Source organism: Bufo bufo, chromosome 6, assembly GCF_905171765.1.
Source record: "Bufo bufo chromosome 6, aBufBuf1.1, whole genome shotgun sequence".
Lineage (NCBI taxonomy): Eukaryota > Metazoa > Chordata > Amphibia > Anura > Bufonidae > Bufo > Bufo bufo.
In genome coordinates this window covers 401,259,760-401,286,561 of record NC_053394.1, presented here as the reverse complement: position 1 = coordinate 401,286,561, position 26,802 = coordinate 401,259,760, and the positions used below count along the sequence as shown (strand labels likewise).

Below are 26,802 nucleotides of genomic sequence, written 5' to 3'. Positions count from 1 at the left end.
ATTGCTGGATTTTGTAGACACTATCTTGATTTCCTTTGTGAAGGCCGTGTGGTTTGTCGGCCATTTTATTTTCCTTTGTGTGTGTCAAGCCATGTGCTTTGGTCGTCCATCTTTAATTTCCGTTGTGTGGTATGAAGAACATATGCTTTGGCAGACATCTTGGTGAGTTGGTGCTGCAGGTTTTAACAAGGAATTTATTTAGTTTTGGTGTCTATGGAAAGCGATTTGATTGTTTTTGCCTCAAATGTCAGTTTTGTCCAGAATAGTTATCTTGTCTCTTTGTAACCTTTCTATGTACAGTTTGATTTTGTTTTGGTAAGTTTTGTGCGGGATATCAGTGGGGTGTTCGGTTATGGTATAGCGCAGTGACCAGTCTGATACAGGAATCATTGTGTAAGCATTAGTGGCAGTTTAGCGGTGAAATCGTCCTATAGTTGATGATTCTGCTTAATGTTTGCATATATGTGGCTGTTACACTGAATTGTAGAATTGTTTGGCATAATTAATACGGGTACTACAGTGTAGAAAGGTTCTGTGCCAAAAGTATTGGGACAACTCCTAGAGATCGATAGCAGTGTATTTTTTGTAGCAACCATTGTGGTGTTTGTTTTGTTGTGCACTGGAAAGTATTTTTAAAGAAGTTGCAAAATTGAAGGACACGGCGGCCATTCTTCAAGCTATGCAGGGATCTACTGATCCATGGCTGCAGGCTCAGAATTGTGTAGCAAACCTGATCGGTACCAAAAAATGGCGCAAAAGGAAAGGCAAGTATGCTCTGATTTTTGCTGCTGGGTGGATAGCGGATAAATATCAGGAGTCTTGTAGTCTGAAGCTGAGTTTGGAAGGAGAAGTGGAAGATTTAAAAGTGGAAATTGTTAAATTGAGAACTCTTGTCCAGCAGGCAGCTGAAGCTAGCGCTAATTATGAATGTACTGTGAGGTGTAATACTGAGCTGCGCAAGGAAAATGAATGTTTATCTGAAAGCCTGATGCATGCACAGGGTGCTGTAAGGGAATTGCCAGAGTTATTGAAACAACCGTTGGAGAGTAATGTGTCTGGGATTAGAGGAAATGTATGGGCTGTAAGCATGGGGAAGTCTGAGGACTGTGGGTCGCATGGTGGATCTGACTCAGGGATGGAGATGGACAATGTGTCTGACCCTGGAGTTGGAAGTGTTAACACAATGCCAGAAGATTCCTCAGATGAGTCCGTGGTAAGTGGACTCAATACAGATAGTAGTGTGGGATCTAGTCATGTTAGGATGGTTAATGTTGTGCGCCAAGTCAAATCACCATGTGCCCAGACAAGGTATTGTGCAGGGAGACAAGCTATTCGTTGTTTTGCATGCAGGAAATCTGGGCACATTGCACGATATTGTGACATTGCTAATGGCAACAGACACAGGTATGTTAAGTACCACAGAACCACACCTAGAAATAAAGTGGTTTATTCAGCAAGGTGGGGTAATGGTCCCAGACATGGTTCTTTGCAAAGGCAGAGAACCCAGGCACAGCCAAGGTCATTGATCAATGAAGCAGATTTTAAATCCCAATATGAACGGTTAAAATTTGAAGATGTGAAGCTCAGAGAGGAAAGAGATCGGTTCCTGGAATTCAGTAGAGTTTATAATTTTTGTGTGCCAAAGAAGGGTACATTAAGGTCTTTGTAAACGATTTTAACTCTTAAGACCTAATTAAAATAGATTTTTCCCTTCCCCTAGGAAAGAAATATTGTTTTGGGACCTTGTAATGTTAAATCCTGCTTCTCTGGTAAAATGAATCTAAAGCTGGTTTGGGGCTGGGCAAATTAACATTTCAATGACTGGGTGGGTAGAAATTCTCCTGCTCACGGTTTCAGGTGAACCCTCCAAGACATTGATTTGTTAATTCAGTCCTATACAGTTGTATGTGTTCCAAAGGGTTTTTGTATTTGAGTCTCAGTTTTTAAGTTAAAATTTACTTTTTACTGAATCTCAATGTATATAGCAAGACTTTCTGTAACGGAAGTTTTCTATGTTGTTTTTCTCTACTTTTTACAGGTCTTCTTTTACTAATCCATTTTTTTTTTTAGGTTTTATTGTTGTAATCAAGTTTTATTTTCAGTTTTTCCTTATTTACCAACCCATTTTTATTTTTAGTCTATTATAAATGTTTTCCTTTTTCATATTTTGGCGCTTTTCTCTTTTTCTTTCTCTCTCTCTCTTCTCTGTAGATTCGGTTAGGAGTACTGGGGGTCTCATGATATTGTGTGGGAACTACTGTCTGAATTCAAGGAGTTGCTCAGAAGAATTCAAGCAAGATGGTAACACCTGTGTCTGACTGAGGTTGAGGGAATAGAGATTTACCTATTTCTTTACACAAAGTTTGATGCGAGCGGATTACAACTATTAATATTTCTACAACAGTAAGGAGGGTGGGGGTAGTTACCAAATAATAGTAAAAGTCCAGCTCACCTGCATCAGCAGTTTCAAGAGTGCACGGATGGGATGAGACCCAAGCATATGAACTTAAAAGGGAAAAGAAATCCAGCACCTTGTTTTTCTTGCTTGACGGTATTTATTCCACAAACCAAGTGTACAGCGGTAATGGAACCCTCAAAATATAAGCCCCAATGCGGTCTACATGTTTCGAACCAGATGGTTCTTAATCATGACCTCCACAATAAATTTCCAACACAGTGTATATATAGAAGTGAACACAAAAATCCCTCCCCCAGTGAACTGGCAGGGCGGTGCTGGTCATCCCAGGTGTTCTAATTAAAAGTGCTAACAGAAATTTAGGTGCACAGAAACACATTTAAAATTAAAATCCAAAATGAGCCATTATGAACAGACATTCCATAGCATTATATCCAGCAGGTAGGGAGGAGAGAAAAAAGACAGTCGCGGGACATGAATAAATAAATGAATATAAATATATGGAAACATCTAAAAAAAAAACGCTCCGTCTGAACACTCCTCTATATCTGCTGGCTGCAATCCATTCCAGTTCAGTTAGGCTATATAATGTTTTTCTTCAAAATTGCAACATGGTGTAGTTGTTAATGCTATTAGTAGATATACATAAGTTCTTTTATCTGATTTAGTCCTGCAGGGCTTCTGGAATTCAGTTTTAGAATCCAGAAGGCTTCTCTTTGATATACAAGCTAACTTTTTTTAGTTTTGATAACAAGTTCTACCTACAAATACAGGGTGTGAGCATGGGAGCTAAATTTTCCCCGTTACTTGCAAACGTCACCATGGCATACTGGGAGGAGCGCTATATTTATGACACAGACAATCCCTTCGGTGATTGTATAGAGTGGTATGGCAGATACATTGATGACCTGTTATTCATTTGGTCTGCCGATGTATCTGCCATACCCTCTTTTTTGCAATATCTGAATGGCAATCTTTATGGTTTGCGATTTGTTGGAGCACATGACGGCTGCAAAATTAATTTCCTGGATGTAACTTTGACGTGTATTCCGGGCCAGACAATATGCACCCGAACCTACCGTAAACCCATAGCGGGAAATACAGTACTTCGAGCTGACAGCCATCACCCGCTCCACACTATAAAAGCCATTCCAGTGGGGGAGATGATCAGAGCCAGGCGCAATTGCAGCAGGGACTCTGACTTCTATGAGGAGATACAAATAATTGCCAACAGATTACAGGATAGAGGATATCCACTGTGGATGACCGAAAGGGCAACCAATATAGCCAAAAGATAGGAAAGGCAAGATTTATTGTTTGGAACTCCCTTGAATCATAAAAAAAATCTAACAGAAAGGAAAGTAAGAGAGAAAAAACTGCTGAAAATAGACAGGTGAGGGAAAACAGAATTAAACTAGATTATGAGGATAATTCCACTAATATCCCAACACTCGTACTGACTTTCAGTAATCAATTCTCTATAATAGAAAAAGCGGTCTCCAAGTGCATTCCTATCTTGTATGAGGATCCACAATTATACAAAATATTAAGGGGAGGACACAGAGTGGTATCCAAGATACCTGCGTCTTTGGCTGCCTCACTGTCTCCTTCTTTTTTCAGTTCAAAATCAGTGGGAAAATCACGGACATGCTGGTTGCGATATACAGGCTTCACACGATGTGGCAGCTCCCCATGTAGAGCTTGCAATTATGTAACCCCAAAAAAACAATTCCAAGATTCTGAAGGCATTAATAAATATTATATTAAAACTTACATTAACTGCAACACATCAGGAATTATATACATCATTGAATGTGAGGAATGCCGGCTAATATATGTGGGTTGTTCAACCAGAAAATTTAAAGTGAGGCTGTTGGAGCATATTAACTATATATTAAACCCTGCATATGTTAACATCTCAAGTGCGGCAAAACATTTTATCATGGCACACAATAGAAGTTTATCTTCATTTACAGCTTATGCCATAGAACGAGTGTTCTTGCCCACAAGAGGTGGAGATTTCAAAAAGCTTGTATATCAAAGAGAAGCCTTCTGGATTCTAAAACTGAATTCCAGAAGCCCTGCAGGACTAAATCAGAGAAAAGAACTTATGTATATCTACTAATAGCATTAACAACTACACCATGTTGCAACTTTGAAGAAAAACATTATATAGCCTAACTGAACTGGAATGGATTGCAGCCAGCAGATATAGAGGAGTGTTCAGACGGAGCGTTTTTTTTTTTAGATGTTTCCATATATTTATATTCATTTATTTATTCATGTCCCGCGACTGTCTTTTTTCTCTCCTCCCTACCTGCTGGATATAATGCTATGGAATGTCTGTTCATAATGGCTCATTTTGGATTTTAATTTTAAATGTGTTTCTGTGCACCTAAATTTCTGTTAGCACTTTTAATTACAACACCTGGGATGACCAGCACCGCCCTGCCAGTTCACTGGGGGAGGGATTTTTGTGTTCACTTCTATATATACACTGTGTTGGAAATTTATTGTGGAGGTCATGATTAAGAACCATCTGGTTCGAAACATGTAGACCGCATTGGGGCTTATATTTTGAGGGTTCCATTACCGCTGTACACTTGGTTTGTGGAATAAATACCGTCAAGCAAGAAAAACAAGGTGCTGGATTTCTTTTCCCTTTTAAGTTCATATGGCGGTAGTTACCCTTGGAACCGGGCACATGCAGTTAGCGCGACCAGTCAAGATGCTATAGGTCAAATGGAGAATGGATGGTTAGGAATAAGGAACTCAAAAAGTAAGGTATTTTGAAGTGAGATACAGGATTAAGAATAATTGGGTACATGACTGTAGGTCTTGAGATCAGAAGGTATGGAGAACTGAGCAGGAACATATTGCATTACCTTTAGTTCGAGCTGCTGTGTGTGGCGCGGCTTCCCGTGTGTGTGAGAGCGTGCGCTTTCTTCAGCCGGGCGACTGGGAACGTGGCTAATCACGGGCTGTCAACTGGAGGATGCGAGGGGCGGGGCTAACGGCGGGCAGCTGGAGCGAGACTGTCCTGACTTGCAGCATGTGTGCGCCCAGTGTCAGCGCACTCAGTATCGGAGCGCTGGCACAGTTGGATAGGTAAGCTGAGGACAGGGTAGCGCTTAATTGGGTATCTGGACGGGAGTCTGATGAGGGATGATAAGAATAAGTTTACTTGTTCACATGATTGGAGAAAGGACATAAAGGATTTTGTTAAAGTGAAATTAAGATGTAATTATAGAATACAAGATTTACTTCCGATTCCGGCGCCAGCATGGCAGGGCGCGCTGAGTAGGAGCTCCGCTGACGCCCGCTACCTAAGGGACTGATTCCCCAACATACCGGACTTGACAGTAGTCATAGTCTGGGCCTACCGCTTAAGGAGTATTCCCGGTTTCATATGGACCGGTTTCTGGTGACAATGGGGAGCAGGAACAAGCAGAAAGGACCGATGAAAGTCACCAGGTCTCAATCAGTGGCGCGAAGCATATCTGATATGGCCGCCCACGAGTCCCTCACAGAGAAACCACTGACACAGGCAGGAGACGATGCTGCAGATGATCTCGATCAAGGAGATGATTTCACAGTTGACTACAAGCAGCTGGCTTTAGAAGTTGCGGCTCGTATACTTCCAGACCTACAGGACTCTCTTTCCACCACGGTGTCAGCCTCCCTGTCGCAGATCCATCAAGACTTGGCCGAACATGGCCGCCGTCTCACTGAGGCAGAGGGGAGGATTGCGGCGATTGAAGATGACCAGGGACACTATCGCACTGAATGCTCCAGGCTCCAACAGGAAAACAAAAAGATCCTACTGAAATTGGATGACCTGGAGAACCGCTGAAGACGGAATAACCTATGGCTAGTAGGTATTGCTGAAACGGTACCGTTACATGAGCTGGTGAAATTGTGTGAACAAGAACTTCCCCAGGCACTGAACCTTTCTAAGCACTGCAAGGTAGAGAGAGCCCATCGGATAGGCCAAGCACCGTTAGCGGCAGGACGGCAGAATCGAGAATCGGCATCACAAGCGGCGCTTAACCAAAGACCGAGACAAGTGATTGTACGCTATCTCGACTATTCTGAAAAAGCGGCCATACTTAGGGCCTATAAAAATAATAAAACACCCCTGATGCTAAGGGGCTCCAGAGCCCTGTTGTTTGAAGATTTTTCAGAAGTTACCAGAAGGCGGGGAGAATTTTCTTCCATCTGCTCAGAGCTATATAAGGCGCAAGTGAAATTCGCCCTGATATATCCAGCGATACTGAGGGTCCATGATGCGGAGGGGAACATTGATACCTACCAGGATCCACAGGAAGCGAGAAGAGCCTTACAGCACGTCCTTCGGAATGACGGAAATCGCTCGCCGCGTGAAAATAACTATGGGGGACGATCATTCCAGTGAGACTCAGGTCAGTAAGTGGCGGGAGAAGAAGTAGTATTACCTGATATCAGGACCCGTGACAAGAGTGATATCACTCTATGTTCCTGTCAGTGATGGATCGATTTGGTCTAAGACACACAATGGAACTTACATACTTGGAACTGGCTAGTTACTGGACATTCCAGATATCTCAGTCGCAGCCACTGTTTTTCACTGAGACTGTGCGTTAATCTAGGTACACCGAAAGCGGTTATCTACAAATGTTCTTTCGTCACATTTATAGCTTCTACATAGGGCTAAAGTTGGAGTTGTATTTTAACACATTATCTCAGCGAGATGTTGAAGGGAGATGTAATGTTATGTTGGGAAGAAGTGAGGTCTGAATGTAATAATATAGGGCTTGTTTCAGGGGTGGGAGGGGGGGGGTCTTGTTATTGGGGGGAAGGGTTCATAGGTTTTCATCTCAGATACTGGAGAACGCATTTATGAGGGGGGAAAGAAGTATTATTGCAAGTGTCCATTTTAATGCACAACAATGATCAAAATTGTCACGTGGCATGTGAAAGGGTTGAGGTCACAGCACAAACGGATTATGATCCTACGACATCTGAAAAGGCTGCATGCAGATATTGCTTTACTACAAGAAACCCACTTGGTGAGAGATGATTTTTACTGAATGCGGCGCTTATGGGTGGGTCAGGTTGTTGGGTCACCAGCAGTTGGTTCTAAGGGGGGAGGGGTGGTGCTTTTGGTCCATAGACACTTGCAGTGCAAAATCTTAGATAGCACAGAGAATAGCGAGGGCAGACTTCTCCATGTCCGTCTTCAATTAGCAACTGACGTGTTAAGTATATATAACGTCTATGGACCAAATGATAACAACACTTCCTTTTTTGATACCCTACGCCAAATGGTTTTGCAAGATATAACGCCATTATGTATGGTAGCTGGTGACTTGAACACTGTTATGTCTGTTTTGGAGGATAGACGCAGTAATTCAAAATGTCAGCCTAGGCCTAGACACAGGGATTTGATACTAGATAGAGTTGTAACAGACCTGCGTATGTATGATGGTTGGCGGTCCACTCATCCAGAAGATAGAGAGTTTACTCATTTCTCCAAACCGCATAATTCCTGGTCACGTATTGACTACTTTTTAGTTACGGAATCACTCCTGCAACGCACAACAGCAACAGAAATAGGTGACCTGGTAATTTCGGATCACTCCCCAGTGATCATGGAAATTACGAATTCCACGCCTAGAGGTAGTGACTTTCCATGGAGGTTTCCCTCACATCTGACATCTAATGAAAACTTTGTAGAAATGCTAAACCATTGGTGGATGGAATACTGGAATGAGAATTCACCTACCAGTGATTCCCAATTGGCTTGGAGGGCAGGGAAGGCAGTATTGAGGGGCAGGATAATAGCATACATTGCAAGTTGGAAAAAAAAGGTGAATGGCAAGTTGAGAGAACTTACAGAAGTGCTCAGAAAATCTAATACGCAGTATGTCTTGAATCCTTCCACTTCTACTAGAACACTCTGGATGGAAGCCAAAGAGAGTCATGATAGTTGGCTTAGGAAGAGAGAGGAATTAGAGGGAAAGAGGAGGGAAGCAAAATACTATAAGTATGGCAACAAAGCAGGGAGACTTCTAGCGAACCTAGCAAAAGGTTTTAATCCCCCTACCCAAATAGCTGCGATAAAAGACAAAGAAGGTTGTTTACTTACAAAACCCAAACAGATAGTAGATACCTTTAAGAAATTTTATTCTGAACTCTATGCTTCAACTATGAGTCCAGGAACCCAAGGAAAGCCATGGCTGGCTACTCTGTCTTTACCGGTTGTGTCCCGAGACAAATTAGATATTCTAAATAACCCGATTACGGAGGAGGAAGTCCAGAGGGTCATTGGGAACTCCAGCAATGGGAAGGCGCCGGGGCCTGATGGATTCACTAACGAATTCTACAAGGCACTGAATCTTAAGGTCGCCCCGGTACTTGCGACATTGTACAACAACATTTTACAAGGGCAAGAGTTACCACAAGATATGAATACAGCTTACATAAAAGTCCTGCCGAAGGACGGTAAAGACTGTACTTTACCTTCATCATACCGCCCAATATCCCTGATTAATAACGACCTAAAATATATTTCCAAAATCTTGGCGGACAGACTGGCTACTTTCCTGCCTAGGCTTATTTCACCGCACCAGGTAGGTTTTGTTCAGGGTAGATCGGCGGTTTATAACATTCGCAAAGTCTTGGCAATTCTCAATGACATCAAAGCAAATCCACATTGTCATCCATCTCCAGCTCTACTGACCATTGACGCTGAAAAAGCGTTTGACAATGTAAGCTGGAGATGGCTGAACGAGGTATTGGATGTGATGGGGTTTAGTGGCGTTTTTAGAACATACATAGACAAACTATATAGCTCCCCAATAGCTAAGATATCAATCCCGGGGTTCCTTTCAGAACAGTTTGTTCTTCAAAAGGGAACAAGGCAGGGGTGCCCACTTTCACCCCTGCTCTTCAATATTGCTTTAGAACCACTATCTAAAGCAATTGTTCAAGACCAGTCCATTAGAGGTATTAGTATCAAGTCCCAATCCCTTAAGCATGCGTTATTTGCGGATGATCTCTTAGTGTTTTTATCGCGACCACAGTCTGATCTTCCCGTTTTGTTTAAACTGCTCGATGATTTCGGACAATTGTCGGGATTTAAAGTCAATAGATCCAAGTGTGAATTACTGAATCTATCCCCTTCTCATGACCTAACATCCGCAATGTTAAAGGATATACCAGTTATGGTAACTAACTCGAGTATTAGATATTTGGGTATAAAGATTGGTAAAACACCAGACACTTTATATTCACTTAACTATCCCCCTTTATTTAAGAAAATTATTTCAGAACTTCATAATTGGTCGAACTTACCCATATCGATGCTAGGTAGGTGCTCATTGATTAAAATGATGAGCTTCAGCAAACTACTATACCCTATGCAGACGCTGCCCATTCTCCTGAAACATAAAGACATCCAGAATCTGCAAAGAGTGTTCAGGGAGTTTATATGGAAATCTAAAAGGAGTAGGATAGCGATGAAGACTCTAAGCAGGCAAAAAGATAGAGGTGGGTTAGGATTCCCGGATATTCGAAAATATAACCTAGCTAGTCTACTGAGGCATGGCATAGACTGGATACATAATTCATAAAATATGAGATAATGAAATTGAAAAAATAAAAAAAATAAAGCTAAAATAATAATAAAAATATGAATATGAAATAAAACTAAAGCTAAAAATAAAATTAAAATAAACCTAAAGACAAAATAAAATAAAAAAATATAAAAAATAAATAAAAAATAAGAAATAAATAATAAAGAAATAAGTCGAGACGGATCCGTTTTGACTTAGACTTTTTTTCTATGAATAATGCAAACGGATCCATTATTAATGGATACAAGCGTTTGCATTATTCGTGTGGATCCGTCTGTGCAGATCCAAGATGGATCCGCACAAAACGCGAGTGTGAATGTAGCCTAAATGGGACGTTCTTCACATTTTTTGTGAGGTGCACTTTGGTAATCTAAATAACTATTCCCATCCACTTTTTTGAAGAAAATCTTGGTGTCTATAGAGTTTTTTTTGGAAGAGAGGACCCGATCTAAATATTCAATGGATGTTTTGGAATAGTTGGCCGTAAATGTGAGGTTGAAATAGTTATTGTTCAAGTGAGCAGTGAATTTGTTAAGGTCGTCCAAACTTCCATCCCAAATGAATAGTAGGTCATCAATATAACGTCTGTAGAATATCAATTTGTTTTGCCAAGGGTGTTCATTATAGATGAAATGCTCCTCAAATACTCCCATATATAGATTTGCGAAGTGCGTCCCCATCACGGTCCCTTTTGTCGGCTTATATATTTTATTTTCAAAGGTAAAAACATTATGATTGAGTATAAAATCTATAGCCTCCAGTATAAAATGGCTTTGCAAACACGGCAGGCTCTTGTCTCGCTGTAAGAAATGCTGTATGGCGTTGATTCCGGTAGTGTGTGGGATGTTGGAATATAAGGATGAGACGTCTAGTGTGGCCCAGGTGTAAGAGTCCTTCCATTCTATTCCCTTGAGAAGAGTGATCAGGCTTGCTGAATCCTTTAGATATAATGGTAGTTGTATGACATATTTTTGCAGTAAAATGTCAATATAATGGGATAAATTACAGGTCAAAGAGGAAATGCCGGAGTTGATTGGTCTCCCTGGTGGGTTGGTGATGGATTTGTTCCTCATTCCTAACCATTCATTCTCCATTTGACCTATAGCATCTTGACTGGTCGTACTAACTGCATGTGCCCGGTTCCAAAGGTAACTCCCTCCAACCTCCTTACCCATGCTTCTTCTTTTTCAGCATGCCCCATATTATTCCTACTCAATATTAGCCACTCTCATTATTCAACAATCTGCACACCCAATGAATGATGTCTATACAGTTGCAAGAAAAAGTATGTGAACCCTTTGGAATGATATGGATTTCTGCACAAATTGGTCATAAAATGTGATCTGATCTTCATCTAAGTCACAACAATAGACAATCACAGTCTGCTTAAACTAATAACACACAAAGAATTAAATGTTACCATGTTTTTATTGAACACACCATGTAAACATTCACCGTGCAGGTGGAAAAAGTATGTGAACCCTTGGATTTAATAACCGGTTGAACCTCCTTTGGCAGCAATAACTTCAACCAAACGTTTCTTGTAGTTGCAGATCAGACGTGCACAACGGTCAGGATTAATTCTTGACCATTCCTCTTAACAGAACTGTTTCAGTTCAGCAATATTCTTGGGATGTCTGGTGTGAATCACTTTCTTGAGGTCATGCCACAGCATCTCAATCGGGTTGAGGTCAGGACTCTGACTGGGCCACTCCAGAAGGCATATTTTCTTCTGTTTAAGCCATTCTGTTGTTGATTTACTTCTATGCTTTGGGTCATTGTCCTGTTGCAACACCAATCTTCGGTTGAACTTCAGCTGGTGGACAGATGGCTTTAAGTTCTCCTGCAAAATGTCTTGATAATCTTGGGAATTCATTTTTCCTTCGATGATCGCAATCCATCCAGGCCCTGACGCAGCAAAGCAGCCCGAAACCATGATGCCCCCACCACCATACTTCACAGTTGGAATGAGGTTTTGATGTTGCTGTGCTGTGCTGTGCCTCTTTCTCCACACATAGTGTTGTGTGTTTCTTCCAAACAACTCAACTTTGGTTTCATCTGTCCACAGAATATTTTGCCAGTACTGCTGTGGAACATCCAGGTGCTCTTATGCAAACTGTAAACGTGCAGCAATGTTTTTTTTAGACAGCAGTGGCTTCCTCTGTGGTATCCTCTTATGAAATCCATTCTTGTTTAGTGTTTTACGTATCGTAGATTCGCTAACAAGGATGTTAGCATATGCTGGAGACTTTTGTAAGTCTTTAGCTGACAATCTAGGATTCTTCTTCACCTCATTAAGCAGTCTGCGCTGTGCTCTTTACAGGACGGCCACTCCTAGGGAGAGTAGCAGCAGTGCTGAACTTTCTCCATTTATAGACAATTTGTCTTACCATGGACTGATGATTAGCAAGGCTTTTGGAGATACTTTTATAACCCTTTCCAGCTTTATGCAAGTCAACAATTCTTAATCATAGGTCTTCTGAGAGCTCTTTTGTGCGAGGCATCATTCACATCAGGCAATGCTTCATGTGAAAAGCAAACCCAGAACTGGTGTGTGTTTTTTATAGGGCAGGGCAGCTATAACCAACACCTCCAATCTCATCTCATTGATTGGACTCCAGTTGGCTGACATCTCACTCCAATTAGCTCTTGGAGATATCATTAGTCTAGGGGTCCACATACTTTTTCCACCTACACTGTGAATGTTTATCTGGTGTATTTAATAAAAACATGGTAACATTTAATTCTTTGTGTGTTATTAGTTTAAGGAGACTGTGATTGTCTATTGTTGTGACTTAGATGAAGATCAGATCACATTTTATGACCAATTTGTGCAAAAATCCATATCATTCCAAAGAGTTCACATACTTTTTCTTGCAACTGTATATATTTTCACATTATCTTAATCATGTTTTATAATTGATTTTGTCGACGTTATAGTGATTATTACTACTATTATTATGATCCTGTTTGATATTGGATCCTAACCTTGTTTAATCAGTGATACTATCAGTCTCATCATGATTCCTCTGCTACTCAAATTATGTCATCCCCCTTGAGTTTTGGATCTAATCTTGTATCACGGCCACCACTTTTAACATTATTATTACCATCATTATTATTATTTCCCTAATTGCGAAGTGAATTCTAATTACTATATGGATATCCGATTAGGTTACATCAGATTAACTTGTGCATTTCGACAATGTTCTCTACATTCATTATATTGTCTATCGTCCTCGCACCTTTTTTATGAATTATACAAGTCTATTTATTTATTTATTCATTTTTGTTCCTTTGCACTGCTATGTTTTAGACTTGAAAAAGGAGTACTCTTACTCCGAAACGCGTTGTCACCTGATCAAAAATAAAAACCTTTTATTAAGACTTCATTCGTGGTTGTGGTTTTGTGCCAAGAAGTATCACATTGTGTACGACCTCAGTACACAGCTTCTTATACCAACTTTATAAACGTCCTTGTGCCTGAAAAATAAATTTCTCAAATATTAAGACTGCATATGCGGCAAAGATGGAGAGGCGCTCATAGGGTAGTAGTTCTTAAAAAAAATAGGATAAAAACAATAAATTGTTAGGCTAACCTTTACATGTTGTGTATACACAGGCACAACACTTGTGAAGGCAAATGGTCGGTGCTGCCTGGATCGTTCACTCCTCGCTTATGGGGTTGCCAGTCCTCCAGATGAATGATAAAGAGAACAATAGAGGGATATGGACTAGAAAAGTCCATAAGATTCGATACTTCTTTGCACAAAAACTCAACCTCAATCTCAATGTATTGAAGATAATTCCTTTTTATTGAGATGTAGATGACAACGCGTTTCGGAGTAAATACACTCCTTTTTCAAGTCTGAGCTCTGGCTGGTGAGATCCCTGCACTGGTAAAGAGAATGGAGATCATTCTCTTTACCAGTGCAGGGATTTTATCAGCCATCTCAGACTTGAAAAAGGAGTGGATTTACTTCAGGGGAAAAAAATAATTATCTTCAATACATTGAGGTCCAGTTTTTGCGCCATGAAGTATTGAATCTTACGGACTTTTCAGTCCATATCCCTCTATTGTTCAAATATTAAGACTGTGATTCCTATTCTTAGACAGTGTAAAATGTACCTCTATTCGTAAATCTGCCCCAGCATCTGAAACAGACATAAAAAATAGTAAATGAGACGGGCCTACCAGCCTGTCCCCTTCCCCGCAACGCCCACAATTTTAGACCTGGCGTGAATGGGGAGAAGTCGCAGATTGTGGCGCAACTAATCGTTGCACCACAATCTGCACCTGAAATACACTTAATATAGGCAAATTTCAGCTAAATAAATGACCCCCTAAACTCTTGTCCCTTAAACGATGTGCTTCAGGTGTTCCTGACACTGGAGCTTAACATTCAGTTTTTGCAATCCTTTATCCAGGGATTGTTCAATGTGATAGCATAGCTCCATACACACAGACTCAGCCTCATGCATATCATGGTGGGTTTAAAATACTTTTCCTTTGCCCAATCATATGGTTATCCAGATGATATATCCTTTTCACACTACCCTTTCACAATTTAAGCTTTGTGGTATGGAAACATCAATCTAATGTAAAAAACATGAGTGAGCAGGTTTGTTGGGGATAAACTTCTATGTGAATCTACATTAAAATGGGAAAATGAAGTGATCTGAATGACTTCCAATGGGGCATGGTCATGAGTGCTTGGCTAGCCAGAGCCAGGATATAAAAAACTGCCTGGTAGTGTTTTCTTGTATTATTGTTACTAGCAGAAGGACCCGGCTTCGCACGAGTAGATTTAATCTATTTCATTCTATGTCGTTAAAAGATAGACAGTATCCACTATAACAGTGACATCTACAGTACCCCGCCCCTTTAACAGTGACCTCCACCGCGGCCACCACTTTATTAGTGACCTCCACAGTACCCAGTCTCGTTAACAGTGATTTCCACAATAACCCACCCCCTTAACAGTGACCTCTACAGAACTCTGTTCCCTTAACATGTGACCTCCACAACACCCAGCCCCCTTAACATTGACCTCTATAGCAATCTTCCCCTTAACACTGACCTCCATAGCGGATCTCCCCTTAACTGTGACCTCCACAGTTCCCTGTCCCCTTAACAGAGACCTCCACAGTGCCCGCCCCTTTATTAGTGACCTCCACAGTACCCCATCTCCTTAACAGTGATTTCCACAACACCCCGTCCCCTTAACAGTGGCCTCTACAGCAATTTGCCCCTTAACACTGACCACCATAGTGGACCGTTCCCTTAACTGTGACCTCCACAGTTCCCGTCCCTTTAACATTGACCTCCACAACATCCCACCCCCTTAACTGTGGCCTCCACAGCAGCCTGACTCTAGGTCACCAGAAGCCTGGTTTTAGGCCGGACAGCCCGGATTTCAGAATCCCTGTCCTCCGTCCGGCTCAGGGGCTGGACGGACACAGGGATGTCCTTTTGAATTGCTGCTGTCTGAGAGTGAGCTATGTGCTGTCTGAGAGTGAGCTGCAGGGAGAAAATCACTCTCCCTTCCACCCCTGCAGCTGACAGAAGTTGATTTTTACCTTCATTTTTTCAATCCCCGTGGGCTGCGGAGAGGGGGCGTGGCTTGGGAGGACCTGGGGTCTGGGTTTTTAAGTCCGTCTTTTGAGGGTGACCTGAATGGCCACCCTATCTGCCCCCTGAACTGTGACCTCCACAGCACTCCGCTCCCTTAACAGTGTCATCCACAGTGCCCTGCCCCTTTAAAGCTGACCTGCAGCAGTGAAGAAAAATGGCTGGGTTGTTATGGAAAACTGGTGTAAAACTGTGTGTATGTGCAGACTAAGGACCTGCAAGCTTCTATTGGCTGATAAGGGACATGTGACTTTGTGCATGGCAGTTGGTATATGAAGTTGGGATATGAAGAGAAAGACCTGCAGACATCTATTGGCTAATGTAGGTCATGTGATGTGCTATATTTGCATGTTTTGAGAATCTCAGTAACGGTAAGTGCTAGAGAGCTGAGACCTGGTTTAAAACCTTCCCGGACCACCTGATGTACCTGTGTGCCAAATTTCGTGATTTTAAATGCGACATACATACATACACTCAGCTTTATATATTAGATTATTATTATGATTAATTTTAAAGCTCCAGTAATTCCATAGCACTGTATAACCAGCCGGGGTTACACAAATATAAAAATATAATAAACAAGAAACTCTTAACAGACTGGTACAGAGGGGTAGAGGACCCTGCCCCCAAGAGCTTACAATCTATAAGGAAAGGGAAGAACATAGTAGGCGAGGGTAAATACTGCTCATGTGGCTGTGTGGTGGCAGCATGCTCATTGCAGATGGTAGGCTATCCTGAAAAGGTGGATTTTTAGGTTACTCTTGAAGGTTTGGCTGTTGAGGGAGAGCCTGATGTGTTGGAGTAGTGAGTTCCAGAGTAGGGGAAAGGCACATGAGAAATCTTGTAGTAGATTGTGTGAAGAACAGATGAGAGGAGAAAAGAGGAGGTCCTGTGAGGATCTGAGATGACGTGTGGGGATGTATTGAGAAAACAGGTCAGAGATATAAGGAGGAAACAGATTGTGGAAAGCCTTATATGTAGTTGTAAGTATTTTAAACTGAATTTGCTGGGCTATGGGGAGCCAGTGAAGGGATTGGCAGAGGGGGGAGGCAGAGGAGAAAAGAGTTGAGAGGTGGATTAACTGGGCAGCAGAGTTTAGAATACATTGGAGGGGAGCGAGAGTGCTGGATGGGAGACCACAAAGGAGGATGTTGCCGTAGTCCAGGCGGGAGATGACGAGAGCATGCACTAGCATTTTAGTTGATTCAGGGGTGAGGAAGGCGTGAATACGAGAGATGTTATTAAGTTGAAAACTGCAGGTGGAGGTGAGGGTTTGGATGTGTGGCTTAAAGGACAGGGCAGAACAGCAAGAGTGTACCAAAAATTGTAGGATCAAGGAACACATCCTGAAAAAAATGGGATCTTGTGTGGGAGTAAACAGTCATGGATTGGTTCCAGAAATATTATAGCGTGCGAATGTTGTGCCCAGTCACAAGAAAGGTAGTAGGGAGGAATCGGGCAACTATAGGCCAATAAGCCTGACATCAATAGTGGGTAAATTAATAAAAACCATACTTAGGCCAAATGCACACGGCCGTGTTCCGCGGCCGAGAGCGGTCCATGGTATGCCGGGCTGGATTCCTGTTCAGAGCAGGAGCGCACGCCGTCATTGGTTGCTATGACGCCGTGCGCTTCATGCCGCCGCTGAACTACAGTAATACACTCGTATAGTGTATTACTGTAGTGCAGCGGCGACATGAAGCGCACGGCGTCATAGCAACCAATGACGCCGTGCGCTCCTGCTCTGAACAGGAATCCAGCCCGGCATACCACGGACCGCTCTCGGCCGCGGAACACGGCCGTGTGCATTCGGCCTTAAGGAGAGGATTGTGGAACATCTAAAATTCCATGGATTGAAAGATGAAAAACAGCATGGGTTTACTTCAGGGAGATCATGTCAAACTAATCTTATTGATTTTTTTGATTGGGTGACTAAAATAATAGATGGCGGAGGTGCAGTAGACATCGCTTATCTAGACTTTAGTAAGGCTTTTGATACTGTCCCACATAGAAGGCTTATCAATAAATTGCAGTATTTGAGCTTGGACTCCCATATTGTTGAATGGATTAGACAGTGGCTGAGGGACAGGCAACAGAGTGTTGTAGTCAATGGAGTATATTCAGACAATGGTCTTGTTACCAGTGGGGTACCTCAGGGATCTGTTCTGGGACCCATATTGTTTAATATCTTTATCAGCGAAATTGCAGAAGGCCTCGATGGTAAGGTGTGTCGTTTTGCTGATGACAAAGATTTGTAACAGGATTGATGTTCCTGGAGGGATACACCAAATGGAAAAGGATTTAGAAAAACTAGAGGAATAGTCAAAAATCTGGCAACTAAAATTTAATGTTGATAAGTGCAAGATAATGCACCTGGGGCGTAAAAACCCAAGAGCAGAATATAAAATCAGTGATACAGTCCAAACCTCAGTATCTGAGGAAAGGGAGAATATTTAAAAGAAGAAAAACTGCTACAAGAGGACAAAGTTTTTAATTAGAGGGGCAAAGGTTTAAAAGTAATATCAGGAAGTATTACTTTACTGAGAGAGTAGTGGACACATGGAGGTAGCTGCAAATACAGTGAAGGAGTTTAAACATGCATGGGATAGGCATAAGGCCATCCTTCATATAAGATAGGGCCAGGGGCTATTCATAGTATTCATTATATTGGGCAGACTAGATGGGCCAAATGGTTCTTATCTGCCAACACATTCTATGTTTCTATGTTTACTTGCTTCCCTGGCCTTCATAGTCCACAAGATCTTAAACCTATAGAGCATCTCTGGAATGGGATACAACGAGCTGTTCAGATGATGTCAGTGCTTCCCTCTTATCCTGTCCACATGGGCCAATATTCCTGAAGAATGATTTCAACACCTAGTGGAATATATGCCACGATAAATTACTTTGGTTCTAAAGGCGAAGGACATCCAATGCTTTACTAGATAAGCGTCTATATAACAAAGTGGCCATTCATTATGTAGCCATGAGAAATATTATTTCCACATGATTAGTCTACAGTTGTGTATTCTGGATTCTATTAGTATTTTTGGATAACAGATGTTTATTGGTAATTACAGACATTTCTAAATCATCATTTAATGTTCCAAACTGCTTTACTTTGACTTTAACCCCTTAGGGACCGGGCTCATTTTCACCTTAAGGACTTGGCCATTTTTTGCAAATCTGACCAGTGTCACTTTATGTGGTGATAACTTTAAAACGCTTTGACTTATCCAGGCCATTCTGAGATAGTTTTTTCGTCACATATTGTACTTCATGACACTGGTAAAATGGAGTAAAAAATAATCATTTTTATTTATCAAAAATACCCAATTTGGAAAAATTTCCAAGTTTCAATTTCTCTACTTCTAGAATACATAGTAATCCCTCCAAAAATAGTTATTAATTTACATTCCCCATATGTCTACTGCATGTCTGGATCATTTTGGGAATGCCATTTCATTTTTTGGGCACGTTACAAGGGTTAGAAGTAAATCTTGAAATTTTTCGGAAATTTTCAAAAAACCCACTTTTTAAGGACCAGTTCAGGTCTGAAGTCACTTTGTGAGGCTTACATAATAGAAACCACCCAAAAATGACCCCATTCTAGAAACTACACCCCTCAAGGTATTCAAAACTGATTTTACAAACTTTGTTTACCCTTTAGGTGTTCCACAAGAATTAATGGAAAATAGAGATACAATTTCAAAATTTTACTTTTTTGGCAGATTTTCTATTTTAATATTTTTTTTCCAGTTACAAAGCAACGGATAACAGCCAAACAAAACTCAATATTTATGGCCCTGATTCAGTAGTTTACAGAAACACCCCATATGTGGTCAGGGCCGTCTTTAATATTGATTGGACCCTGGGCAAAAATTTACTTGGGCCCCCTGGATCCCGCCTTCCCACACCCTTGCAATCACGGCCTCCACCACAACACACACACACAAAAAATCCACACACCTGGTAGAGTACAGTGATGTAAATACTTCCAGTTCTGAAGACTCCAGCGGCTCAGGATCAGTGCTCTGGGCAGCTGGGCTCAGGCTGGAAGTGAGCACCGCTCTGCATGAAGGGGACCGGGGCTCAGTTCACCCTAGCGTTACAGTGCACCCCAGAGTATGCAGTATAGCACCCTATAGTATACAGCAACCCACAGTATGCAGCATAGCACCCTATAGTATACAGCACCCCACAGTATGCCGCATAGCACCCCACATTATATAGTAGAGCAGTATAGCACCCCACGGTATACAACACCTCACAGTATACAGTAGAGCAGTATAGCACCCCACAATATACAGCACCTCACAGTATACAGCACCCCAAACTATACACTATACAGCACCCCACTGTCATGACCGGCGACACGCAAAGGGAGGGAAATGGGAAGGCCCTGTTCAAGGGAGAGGGAAAGATGGTGACCTCTGACTCACCTTGAGGCTGGCACCTGACTGCCCTGACGTCCCTAGATGGGTTCCTCACCCGTACACCGATCACGTGCCTAAGCCCTGGCTTTCCCTAAGATGAGCCCTACGTAGTGAACAGGGCGGTGGGATCACTAGTCCGCACCACTGACACTAAAGGAAAACACCAAGGAGAGGACAGACAATACAGACAAAACATATAATCCCAGGTGGGCGACCACAGCAGACAACAAAAGCCCAACAGGGATCCGGAGGGTAACGCTCTGGAACAACAACCAGGGATCACAGCTACTCAGCTCCAGTGGGTCAGTATAGAAGTCCAGGCAGGAAGCTCTATATCTGGCAACCAGAGAAGTCGGAGAGGGGAATATAAGGAGGTTGGGAGTGCTGGACAAGAAACAGCTGAGGAGAAGAAGCTACGGATCCCTGAGTGAGCCAAAAGGGGTTGCAAGGCAAACCCAGAAAGCTACCATTAAGAAACAGCACAATCTTTATACATAGAGGGCGCAGCCACCCGCTGCGACTTCCTGACCCCGGGTATAACGGAGTCAGGCGTGGCTCTTGACACCCTCGTGACAGTACCCCCCTTTCCACGAGGGGCCTCCGGACACTCAGGACTAGGTCTCTCAGGATGAGAGGCATGAAAAGCCCAAACTAACCTGTCGGCGTTTACCTCAGACGCTTGAACCCACATTCTTTCCTCGGGACCGTAACCCCTCCAATGCACCAGATATTGAAGAGAGCGGCGGACCCGACGAGAATCAACAATTTTGGATATTTGAAACTCTAGATTACCATCCACAATAACAGGAGGGGGTGGCAGCGGTGATGGTTCTAGAGGTGGAACATACTTTTTGAGTAACGACTTATGGAAGACGTTATGAATTTTAAAAGTCTGAGGTAGCTCCAGGCGAAAAGCCACGGGGTTAATGATGGCTACTATTTTGTAAGGACCAATGAACCTAGGACCCAAGAGGGAACCTTTAATTTAATATTCCTAGTAGATAACCACACATAGTCATTCACACCTAGGTCCGGACCTAGCGACCGTTTCTTATCAGCCATGCATTTATATTTACCTCCCATATTTTTCAAATTAGCTTGCACTTTCTGCCATACAGATGAAAGAGATGACAAAAACCGTTCCTCTTCGGGAACCCCAGAAGATTCCCCCTCTTTGAAAATACAGAATTGGGGATGAAAACCATATGCATCAAGAAATGGTGACTTGCCAGTGGATTCCTGACGGCGATTATTTATGGCAAACTCGGCTAATGGTAAATATGATGACCACACCTCTTGGTTTTCAGACACAAAACACCTTAGATATGTCTCAAGGTTTTGGTTGGTACGCTCAGTTTGTCCATTCGACTGAGGATGGAAAGCTGAGGAAAAGGACAAGTGTACCCCCAAACGGGAACAAAAAGCTTTCCAAAACTTAGAAATAAACTGGGTTCCCCGATCCGAAACAACATCGGAAGGGACCCCGTGAAGCTTCACAATTTCACTGATGAATACCTGAGCAAGAGTCTTAGCATTAGGTAGTGCGGGTAACGCAATGAAGTGTACCATCTTGCTAAACCTGTCTACTACTACCAAGATAACTGTTTTACCCGCAGACAAAGGTAAGTCAGTAATAAAATCCATTGACAGATGTGTCCATGGCCTATTGGGAATGACAAGTGGCAATAAAGACCCTGCAGGACGTGTATGAGAGACTTTCGCGCGCGCACAAGTAGAACAAGTAGACACAAAATCTATTACATCCTGACGCAACCTTGGCCACCAAAAACGACGAGACAATAGTTCCAAGGTTGCTTTACTACCCGGGTGCCCAGCAAGTGCCGAATTATGATGTTCCTCTAGTAATTCGAGACGCAGGTTTAACGGTACAAAAATTTCTCTGAGGGGCAAGAGACCGGGTGTCCCCCTGGGCCTCTAACACCTTCCCCTCCAGAACAGTGTACCGCAGAGACAACCACTCCTCTTTGTAGAATGGGTACCGGATCACTCACATTACCCCCTCCAGGGAAACAACGAGATAATGCATCTGCCTTGGTATTTTTTGCCCCAGGACGATAGGTAATAAAAAAGTTAAACCTGGTAAAAAATAGCGACCACCTAGCTTGTCTAGGGGTGAGACATTTAGCTGATTCGAGGTACAGAAGGTTTTTGTGGTCTGTAATCACCGTGACGAGGTGGATTGCCCCCTCTAAAAAGTGATGCCATTCTTCAAACGCTAGTTTAATAGCTAATAGTTCCCTATTGCCAATATCATAGTTCTTCTCCGCTGCAGATAGTTTTTGTTTTGAAAAGAAAGCACAAGGACGCCATTTGCCAGGAGACGGACCCTAAGACAGTACATCCCCCACTCCCACCTCTGACGCATCTACTTCAACAATAAAAGGCTGGGAGACATCAGGTTGGATTAGTACAGGTGCCGAGGTAAACCTCTCTTTTAGAGAGGAAAAAGCAATTTTAGCGGCGTCAGACCATTTAGAAAAATCAGTCCCCTTCCTAGTCATGTCAGTAAGGGGTTTGACAATCACCGAATAATTTTTAATGAACTTTCTGTAGAAATTTGCGAAGCCCAAGAACCGTTGCAGTGCTTTGAGGTTCTCAGGAAGATCCCAATCTAAAATTGCCTGGACCTTCCTAGGATCCATACGGAAACCTGAAGCAGATAATAAATAACCTAGGAACTGTATTTCCTGAACGGCGAAGACACACTTTTCAATTTTCGCATTTAATTTATTCGTCCGTAGGACCTGCAGTACCTGTCTGACATGCACCTCATGTGTTTTCAGATCAGACGAATAAATTAAAATATCATCTAGGTATATCACCACAAACCTGCCGATAAGATGACTAAAAATGTCATTAACGAAATGTTGGAAGACAGCAGGAGCATTGGTCAGACCGAAAGGCATGACTAGATTTTCATAATGCCCCTCAGGGGTGTTAAAAGCTGTCTTCCACTCATCCCCTTCCTTGATACGAATCAGATTGTAGGCCCCCCTAAGATCAAGTTTGGAGAACCACCTAGCACCCGCAATCTGATTAAACAGGTCAGGAATGAGAGGAAGAGGGTAAGGGTCTCGGATGGTTATCTGGTTTAGTTCGTGGAAATCTAGGCAAGGACGCAGGCCCCCATCTTTCTTTCTAACAAAGAAAAACCCTGCAGCCACGGGTGAAGAAGAGGGTCTGATGTGTCCCATAGCCAAGCTCTCGGAGATATAATCTTTCATGGCTCGTCTCTCCGGACCCGAAAGATTATATAACCTGGTCTTGGGTAATTTTGCACCGGGAATCAGATTAACCGGGCAATCATAAGGACGGTGAGGTGGTAACTTCTGGCAACCCTTTTCAGAAAAAATGTTCTCAAAGTCCGAAACAAATTTAGGTAGAGTAGCTATGGAGGCGACTAAGCAATTGCTATTTAAGCAATTTTCTCTGCAATGCTCACTCCACTCCAATATCTCCCTGGCCTGCCAATCCACCACTGGATTGTGCGCTACCAACCAGGGAAGACCCAATACCACAGGAGTGGGAAGCCCCTCCAGAACATAACATGAAAGACACTCGTTATGGTGGTCCCCTACCCGAAGGTGTAAGTTATGGACAATTTGAGTGAGGTTTCTCTGAGACAGAGGAGCAGAATCAATAGCGAATATGGGAATAGGTCTCTGTAGCGTACAGAGAGACAAACCCATAGTGTGGGCAAAATGGGCATCTATCAAATTTACTCCTGCTCCACTGTCTAGAAAGAAAGAAATAGTCTCCTTCTTAACACCAAAAACAACAACCGCTGGCAACACAAATTGAGATGTTCGTATGGAGGAAACGTATACCCCCCGGCTGACATCCTCCACACAGCCTAGGGTTAGTAGTTTTCCGACGGTCTCTTGTTTTTGAGAAAGGAAGGACAGACATTAATGAAATGACCCCTCCCCCCACAGAAAAAACAAACCCCACGCCTACGGCGAGCCTCAGGAGGACGGACCTGACGAGTAGTTCCTCCTAGCTGCATAGGCTCGTCTAAGTCCATACAGACTAACTGCTGCTTGGGAGGGGTTACCAATTGCTCAGGATTTTTCAATCTGTCCCTCAGACGTCTATCTATTCTGATAGAAAGGGACATAACAGCATCAAGGGAAAAGGGAGTCTCATACAGCGCAAGCGCATCCTTAATCCTTACGGATAACCCAGAGTAGAACTGACTCCTGAGAGCCGGGTTGTTCCACTGGGTATCCGTAGCCCACCTACGGAACTCTGAGAAATACTCCTCTGCTGGCCGCTCTCCCTGTAGGAGTCTCCGTAATTTTGATTCAGCCAGAGCGACTCGGTCAGGGTCATCATATATGAGACCCAAAGCCCCAAAAAATTCATCCACTGACCGGAGAGCCTGGGAATCAGTGGGTAAAGAGAACGCCCAGGATTGCGAGTCCCCCTGAAGCAGGGAAATAACAATCCCCACCCGCTGTTCTTCATTACCAGAGGAGTAAGGGCGCAGCTTAAAATATAACTTACAGGCCTTACGGAACGTCACAAATTTGTCCCTTCCCCAAATAAATCTGTCAGGAAGAACAACCTTGGGTTCCGCAACAACCTGGTTACCCGTAGCAACCGCTGGGCTTGCGGTCTGTTGCAATTGCTGCTGTTGCTGGAGGACCGACGCCTTCAATCCTGCTACCTCCAAAGACAGGCCTTGAAGTTGCTTTGTCAAAGCAGCAATTGGATCCATACTGGATTCTAAATAGGCAGAAAAAGAAAAAAGTAGTTTTTTTGTTTTTTTTCTACCTACACAAAATAATGGCCAGATATAATGTCATGACCGGCGACAAGCAAAGGGAGGGAAATGGGAAGGCCCTGTCCAAGGGAGAGGGAAAGGTGGTGACCCCTGACTCACCTTGAGGCTGGCACCTGACTGCCCTGACGTCCCTAGAAGGGTTCCTCACCCATACGCTGATCACGTGCCTAAGCCCTGGCTTTCCCTAAGATGAGCCCTACGTAGTGAACAGGGCGGTGGGATCACTAGTCCGCACCACTGACACTAAAGGAAAACACCAAGGAGAGGACAGACAATACAGGCAAAACATATAATCCCAGGTGGGCGACCACAGCAGACAACAAAAGCCCAACAGGGATCCGGAGGGTAACACTCTGGAACAACAACCAGGGATCACAGCTACTCAGCTCCAGTGGGTCAGTATAGAAGTCCAGGCAGGAAGCTCTATATCTGGCAACCAGAGAAGTGGGACAGGGGAATATAAGGAGGTTGGGAGTGCTGGACAAGAAACAGCTGAGGAGAAGAAGCTACGGATCCCTGAGTGAGCCAAAAGGGGTTGCAAGGCAAACCCAGAAAGCTACCATTAAGAAACAGCACTATCTTTATACATAGAGCGCGCAGCCACCCGCTGCGACTTCCTGACCCCGGGTATAACGGAGTCAGACGTGGCTCTTGACACCCTCGTGACACCCACACTATACAGCCCCCCACACTATACAGTACAGCAGTATAGCACTCCACAATATACAGCACCCACAGTATACAGCACCGCATGGTATATTGCACCCCAAACTATACAGAATGCCGCACCTCACAGTATACAGTACCCCACAGTATACAGCACCCCACAATATACAGTATACAGCACCCCTATAGTATACAGTAGCTTACAGTATATTGGTATAACAGCCCCTGTCACCTTTTCCTGGTGTAATCTTCACAAAAAAAGCTCCACAATTATGGGAAACTTCTCCTGCAGCAACACTCCTGGTAGAGAGAAAGGACCTTTGATGACCTCATAGCCATGTGACCAGTAATATTGCTAGGTTACTGGTCACATGGTGATGATGTCATCTAAGGTCCTAGAAAATCACAGCTCTCACAGTACACTGCCTGGAGTGCCGGCAGGCAGGCAGGCATGGCATGGCAGCACCCCCCTGTGTAGCTGACAGCTTGATACCCGGGGCAGTGGCCAGCAGGGCTCAAGAGGCAGCTGCCTTGGGCCCCCCAGGAGCAGCTGGGCCCGGGGCAGCTGCCCCTTTTGCCCCTTGTTAAAGACGGCCCTGTATGTGGTCGTAAACTGCTGTAAGGGCACACGGCAGGGCACAGAAGGAAAGGAATGCCATACAGTTTTTGGAAGGCAGATTTTGCTGGACTGGTTTTTTGACACCATGTCCCCTTTGAAGCCCCCCTGATGCACCCCTAGAGTAGAAACTCCCAAAAAGTGACCCTATTTTAGAAACTACGGGATAGGGTGGCAGTTTTGTTGGTACTAGTTTAGTGTACATATGATTTTTGGTTGCTCTATGAAAGGGATTTTTCATAATCTTACTTTTGATACATCACAGATTAGACATATATTATACAAGCCTCATCTCTTGTGGAATGCAGTACCTCGAATTAACATATCTCACACCCTGCCAGTGCTGGACACAATAGCAGCATCCCTGAACAAAAGGCTATTTAACATCTCACCTCACATACAATGACAACGAACTGTGATAACCTATTCAACTTATTAGCATGTAGAGGAAACCCTGTTCAATGTAAAATAGCCCTTTTGCAAGTATTGTATATAGCAGATAACAGCATTGTTTAACAAAGTTTCAACTGTATTTTGGTAACACATGTTCCCAAGGCCTCCTAAGAACTACCAGGATTGTTCCAATTGGATCTTGAGAGACAATATGCGCCCA

General features: G+C 43.1%; 1 protein-coding gene across 2 annotated transcripts in view; it reads right to left on the bottom strand.

Moving 5' to 3' along the window:
- LOC121004521 (zinc finger protein 260-like) overlaps nt 1-26,802 on the bottom strand; it is a 114,830-nt gene that overhangs the window by 82,275 nt on the left and 5,753 nt on the right. The window lies entirely within an intron of this gene.